At 46.6% G+C, this 7,058-nt stretch overlaps 1 pseudogene; it reads right to left on the minus strand.

The window, feature by feature from the left end:
* Nucleotides 1-294: 294 nt before the first annotated feature.
* On the minus strand, nucleotides 295-5,013 carry LOC100730228 (armadillo repeat-containing protein 10-like; annotated as a pseudogene).
* Nucleotides 5,014-7,058: the final 2,045 nt, after the last annotated feature.

Here is a 7,058-nt window from a genome sequence, read left to right on the forward strand (position 1 = left end):
TCTAAAATTGGCTGTGATGATGGCCGCACAATTCTGTGACTATACTAAACCCACTGAATTGTGCACTTTAAATGTTTGAATTGTATGGTGGCAAGTTCTGTCTCCACAAAGCTATTAAAACAAAGGGAAGATATTTTATCAGGGTCTTTCTTTCTGTCTGTCTTCCTCCTCTTCTTCTCTTTCTCCTTCTTCTAACTTCTTTTTTGAGAGACTCCCTTTATAAAAAAGAAGCAAAATAAGTTTCTGTGTGTTACCTTGCAGACTGCGTTACTCTGTGGAAAGTCTGACAGCCAATCAGAATTTTGGTATTATTGTTACACCCTTTTCTCTCACATCCACATCATGATGCTAAACTAAAGCTTTCATGTGCTGGACACATTCTTCTCCATATAATAGGGAAAACAATGAACCTTTCAGGAAAGGAAGCTGAGCAGCTGAACGGCCTCCCACTCTGAGGCGGTTACTTATATTCTGAAACAGTGTAAGTACTAGAAGAAGAATCTCCTGTGCTATGTGGCCTTCAAAAAGGGAAAGGAACCCCAAGTCCACTTGGGCCCTGAGAAGTCCTCTGTCATGGCCGGATTTTCAGACAAATTCACAAGCAGCTTCAGAACTTGAACCTTGGTTTTGGCATTTCCGGTCATTAACACATGGAACAGGCTTGCGAGGTAACTGCTCAGAGTGTGCTGGCGCTCACTGGTGACTGTCACATTTGTCAACAGTCTCAGGGCAGCCAGCTATGCAGCAGAGTTCAAGGGACCGGACAGGACACCCTCATGGACTTTACTGATGAAAATCTTTATCTTGATTTGGTTTTTAACATTCACGCTCAAGTTATCTAGTGCATTTAAAGCTTTCTCTTTAATGCTGTGGTTTGGATTGTTGATTTAATTTTCAACAATTGGAACACCACCCAGATCACGAATAATAGCTGGTTTGGCTGAAAAGGCCACATTGTTAACCAGAATGATCAAGGCATTTTCAGTAACTATAGGATTCTCAGTGGACTCCAGTGAGTAAAGAAGTTTCTCAAGTTGTTCAGCATTTAAGTCATCATTGTATGAGCTACTGGGTAAATCTTCTGTGGACCGTGAGAGGCAGAAGCTGGTCCCCGTGTCCAGGGCCAGGCCTGCCACCCCTAACCTGCAGCAGTGCTCTGCCCATGCTGTGCTGCACGATGGCGCTATGAGGAGCCGGTCTCTGTTGGGGTATTTCTTGGGGTAACACGCATGAATGATGACCTAGTGTTTAGACCTGGTGTCATACAGTATAAGGCAATGTGGTTGATATTATACTGGCGTGGGGGGAGGGGAAGGTGCCATGGGATGGGAGGGCTGTGGAGGCATCGAGACCTGTTTAGGGGTGCAGGGAAGGCTTCTGCAGAGAGGGAGGTGTTAGGAGATATCTAAGCTGAAGTGAGGAGGATAAGAAGGAGTGAGAGGGGAATAAGAGTGACCGAGACAGAGGACAAGGGCCTGTTCAAAGGGAAGAGGGGACAATGTGCTGACCCCGGACACGGCATTTTTGCAATGTGAATAGTTAAATCTATGCCCTAGGGTGGTGGTGGAAAATTCCTGGCATGTGTGCTGCAGCAGGCACCCAGAGCCCTCTCTGTTGGCGTGTGAGCCAACCTGCTCCAGCATCGCCCAGCATCACCCCAGCATCTGCGCATGCACATATGGTCATACTTAGGTTTGGCAAGCAGTGGCAGAGCCAGGCTCAGTTTGGGCTCTTGGTCTCTAAAACTTTCACTGTCATCGCCCTGGGTCTTTGAGGGCCGCACAGCTGAGTGAGGCTTGATGTTTAGCACTGTGGCTAAAGCTCTTTGTCATAGGTTGGCTTCAACAAGTGTTCTCTCAGGTGTGTCTTCAGAAAGGAGAGAGAGGGAGGATAGAGAGTCACTTCCTGATGCGGTTTGAAAAAGTAGGTTTGTGGCAGTTTCTGACCTGCTGGTGGGAGAGTAAACCACGTAGTCTTCCCGGAAGGCTATTCATTAGGCACCTAGGGGAACAGTCATGGTGGCGCGTAGCTGTCTATTCTCCCAGACATTTTAAAAATACATCTGTGTAACAAGTGGAAAGTCTTGGATCAGTGGGGACAGGTGATGAGGTCGGGATACAGTAGATTCTAGATGACAGCACCATAATCAAGGCGGGGGGTCCTCAAGTGACCATGTGTGTCATTGAGGGCAGACCTGGGTGTCAGGCACATGTGCTTTGAAGACAGCACTGTGTCCCGACCTTGGGCAGAGCTCTGGCAGCCTCCGTTTCCTCCTGTGTACAGAGGGGAGGGTAATAGGCACTGGCCCGAGGGGTGGGGGAGGAGATGCACTGGAAAGTGAGGCCCAGAAGGCGCAGCTCAGGATTGGGTGCGTTAGTGATTTTGTTACAGCACTAAGAAAAATGATGCACTTGAAAGCCATTCAAGGATATTGGAAGATAATCAAGATCTGTCATTGAGTCAAAGTACACAGTTGAGGAGTGACCTCATTTCCCTGTGTATTTATGTAGATATAATTTATTGATTTTTTTCTTGGTGCTTTAAGAATTTCCCACAATGAATGGATGGATGAAGAATAGCTGACTTTATCAATGTTTTTGGAACATTGAACACAGCTGTTTGCAGTCTCCCTGTTTGAATGTCCACCTTGTGTTCTTTGATACTGTGATTTGAGGAACTATTTTCAAGAAAATAGTGTGTAATCTACTAGCAGGTAATTTCTTACTGTTATGGTTTTTTGTTTTGTTTTGTTTTGTTTTGTTTTGTAGTTCTGTATTGCGTGTACCCTTACGCCGCTTTGGTTTGTTTTGTGTTTTTCTCTTTTTCCTTTTAAATAAAAAAAAAAAAAAAAGAAAAAAGAATGGGAGGAATGTTTTGTTTGCTTTTGCAAAGACACGCATTGAGGAGAGGCATATCCTCTCAAGAACACAGAGCAACCCTTGGCCCCACCTTCCTCTGCCCGTGAGGGACCCCTGCCCTGCCCACCCCGGAGCAGCAGGGCTCCAGCCAGCCGTCCTTTGGATGTGATCTGAAACACGGTGCAGGCTGTGCCATCTAAATATAGGCTAGAAGCCCTGAGCCTGTAGCTGCCTCGGCCCCTCCCATTCTGGTGAGGCATCTTGGGTCACAGAAAGCTAAAGTCAAACCTGGCAGTTCTGGAGGCAGCTGCCATGGCTGGGGGGCTTTTGTTGTGACTCAGCCTTCCAACCTGGGTTACTGTGGCCTGGGAGCCCGGGGCTCGAGGGGAGAGAGAGAGAGAGAGAGAGAGACAGAGAGAGAGAGAGAGAGAGAGAGAGAGAGAGAGAGAGAGAGAGAGAGATTGATTTCTACTGCTTCTGGAGAGTTCCCTGGTGCTGTGTGTGCTACAGGGTCAAGGAGGGCAGGAGGGATGGATCGAGGGAGGGAGGAGGGAAGGAGAGAGCCAGGTGCTCACAGCGACTGAACAGCTGTCATGGCCCCAGGAGGCCCATTTCTTTTCCAAGCTGCTCAGGGAGGAGCCAGAGCAGGGCTGTCAAGTCCACTTCCTTTTTCTGTATCTGCTGCTGCCGCCCTGACCCATTCTGTCAACACTTCTTTCCTTTCTGAATGTTTTTCTCCTTTTAAAATTGAGGTATAACACACAGCAGAAAGCACACAGGAGGATTTAAGCACACAGCTTGATGAGTTTTACACATGTGTTCATGGAACCGCCAGAGAGATCAAGAGGCAGAGCCTTTCTCAGACCCCAGCAGGCTCTCGCATCCCCTCCCAGTCCCGCCCCAGTATTCACCACCACAGCTAAATGCTGCCTGCTCAGAACTTCCTGTAATGGGAATTGTACTGTTTTTGTGCAGGGCTGCTCCTCATTCTGTCCAATGGACTCTGTTTTCTTGCTGATGGCCTCTCCTTTTTCACTGCTGTGTCATATTCTGTATCATATTCATGTATACTCTTTATTTGTATTTTCTACAGTTGATGGGCTCGTGGCTTGTTCTAAGTTTGTGGCTTTTGTGGAAAAGCCTCCTGTGGCCACTTCTGGGTTTGTCTTTTAGTGAACATAGTCTTCTTGCTACCCTCATCTCTTGCATGGACACCCTAGGCTCATCCCTAGTGTTCCAGCAGCTTCTCTTCTTTCTCTCCTTTAGTCTGCTCTTTGTATAACTGCTGTGTGAACTTAAAGGACGTCGAGTGACTCAGTTGCTTGAGCCTCCAAGGGCTTCCTATGGCCTATAGAAACCTGGTGTTGCCTCTTTATTCCATGGAAACAGAGGATCTGTTCCATTTATTCACACCCATGTCAGCGACTAGCTCTGTGCCTGGGATGCTGTCATGCTTGTAAATGTTTGTTGAGTGAATGAATGAAAACCCTACTTGCAGGTACCTAGACTGGGTTTGAAGAAAGGAGATGGTCTAGACTAGTGTGAACAACCTTGGAGCTCTGCTGTCAGACAGCTGAGCCTGAGGCGAGTTCTCCCCTTTTAGTAGCTGTATCATTGTAACCATGCCTCACCCTTCCCTGCCTCAGTTCTCCCATCTGTACAATAGGGATAGTAGATTTTTCAGGCACCTGGAAGTGACTGTTGCTGTTTATAGAATAGCTGTGTCACAGGACAGCTGTGCTTTGGCTATTTTGCAGACGTAGACTGACAGGAAACTGGTTGAGTGAAAAGGGGCTGTAGAGACTGCTTGGATCCACAGGTAATGCATAGCAGTGGCTGGATTTGAACCCAGGTCTGGCTGACCTTGGAACCCACATAAACCCCTCCAGGAAGCACCTGATCTGAGAATGAACTGAGGCCCTTGCTCTGATGGAGTGGTGGCATGTTGAATACGTGTGTATGCCAGTAGGGCTCCACTACTGTATCAATAGCTCCATAAGGTCTGTAAGACATTACTGTCTGATTGTTTCCCTTGGTTCTTTTAGAAAGGCTGAGAGGTGGGCAGGGAGGATACAATTCCTGTGACAGGTGAGGGATCTGGAGCCTGAGATCTACCTTCATTGCTTACTGGTTCCTTTGCACCCTGGCAGCCCATAGCGGTTTCAGCATTCTCATGTCTTTTGCCTTGTGGTTTTCTTGGTTATGCACTTTTACATGCTGCCTTTCCAGTTTTTAAAATCTGCTCTTTTAAAAACCAAAAAATTTGACCTATCCCTAGGCAATGTTAACAGCAAACTCACGGTTTAATATTCATTTGACAATTATTTATTGGGTACTATGTGTACCAGATACTGTTTCAGGCACAGGAAACACAGCAATGGACCAAAAAGGGAAAATTACTGATCTTGTAGGGGGGAGACACACATGAATGAAGTAATGCATTTACACAGTGTTAGGCGGTGATAAGTGATGTGGGGTAAAATAAAACAGATGAAGGTAGAAATCAGCAGTGTGACAATATACAGTGACTATGTACATCAATTTTCTGATGCACATAAAATCAAAGCAGGACTGTTAGAAGAAAAAAATGTCCATTCAGTTGCCATCTGGATTTCTCCTCTGTTACCAGGATCAGGTAAAATACACATGGCCTTTTGGAACATTTCTCAACAGCCTCAAGAGGAAGGCAGGTCTGGTGGAACCATCATGTTTTTACTGAATGGGGAGATAGGTCCTAAGAGAAGGGGTGATGTAGTTAGGCTTTACCAGGGAAAGGACTTAATACAGAATACATAATCTATTGGATTATTTTATAATATTCACCCAAAGAGTCAATGCAAGAGTGTGCGAAATCTATTCGTATGCTAGAGACCCAAAGAATCCAGCTGAGGTCCTGGATCCCACAATGTTCTGCACGAATCCAGCTGAAGACCTAGAGCCCGTGGCAGTGTCTCATGCAAGTCTGTATTAAGGATCTGTACTGGGAAGGCCCAGAGGTCAGTGGTGGAAGCTAGAAAGGCTGCACCAGGAGGATGAAGGATCTGTGCCAGCAGGCTGAGGTTCTGCACTGGAGCCAGGAAGCAATGCTCAACGGAAGGACCTGAGCTCCCCTGAAAAGAACCACAGTCATCCTCAGTGACAATGTGGTTGTGAGCTCCTCCAATGATAACAGCTGAGTTCATATCAGGAAAACCAACATAACAAGCTTCTCCAGCAGATACAACAGCACACCATCTTCCCCTCTGGTTCTCTTTTTATGCTGTTGGCAAGAATCCTCAGGTGGGCCTTCCATACCCAGCGCCACGCTGATTCAGTTCAGCTGGATGTTACAAGCTGACCATTAGTTAATCTGCCACATGGGGTGATTTGCCCAGAATGCAAGTGCTGGAACTGAGCCTCTGGCCATTTTCCAAAGTGAGTATAGATTCTATCCCTCCAGAGACTTCAGACCTGCAATGGATCTAATTTTCCCACGGACATGGATGCCTGCACCTCCTCTGGTGCTTAGCCTCCTTCCTGATGGAAACTTCTAGCATCTTTGGAGGGCAGAAGTGTTGTAATTGATCGCACTGTTGTCTTTGCTCTCCTACCCTGGCTGAGCTGCTGCCAGAGATAAACCAGCTGGTATTTTAGTGTGGAGATAGCATCTCTGCAGCCCTCCCTCCTTAATAAGCTTCTAGTCATTGGAGGTGGCGATTACCTTATCTCTTTCTACAGATGTCCCCCTTGGCCTCCCAGCCCCTCATGCAGTTGGGTTCCCCAGAATCCCACCTACCTATTCAAGAGGCAAAGAAAAACAAGGCCTTTCTACTCACAGCACAAACATTCAGAACACGCTGGGCTTTTGAAGTGCAAGGCGCCCCATTGAAGGATGTCCTCTTATTTGACCTCAAAATCTCTTCTAAGGCGAGATGTCCAAGGCTGATTTTTGTGCTCAGTTTTCATTTGGGCAACATGAAGCTCAGAGATGTCAAGTGACTTATCGAGGCTCATACAGCATAGGTGGATAACAGCTTTGAGTTGAGACAGGAGGAATAACCCTGAGGTCAGGAGTCTAAGATTCAGAGCTAACTACTTTGCAAACTGTGCTGTGTTGAGCAAGCTGCTTAATTTCTCTGTGCCTCAGTTTTGCCATCTGTAAAGCTAGGAGTCCTCAGAGAAGTAGGTAGGATTATAAGGAAGTTTAAATGAGCTAAATCA

Source organism: Cavia porcellus, unplaced genomic scaffold (assembly GCF_034190915.1).
Source record: "Cavia porcellus strain 051 isolate PalLab524CR breed Dunkin Hartley unplaced genomic scaffold, mCavPor4.1 scaffold_16, whole genome shotgun sequence".
Taxonomy (NCBI): Eukaryota; Metazoa; Chordata; class Mammalia; order Rodentia; family Caviidae; genus Cavia; species Cavia porcellus.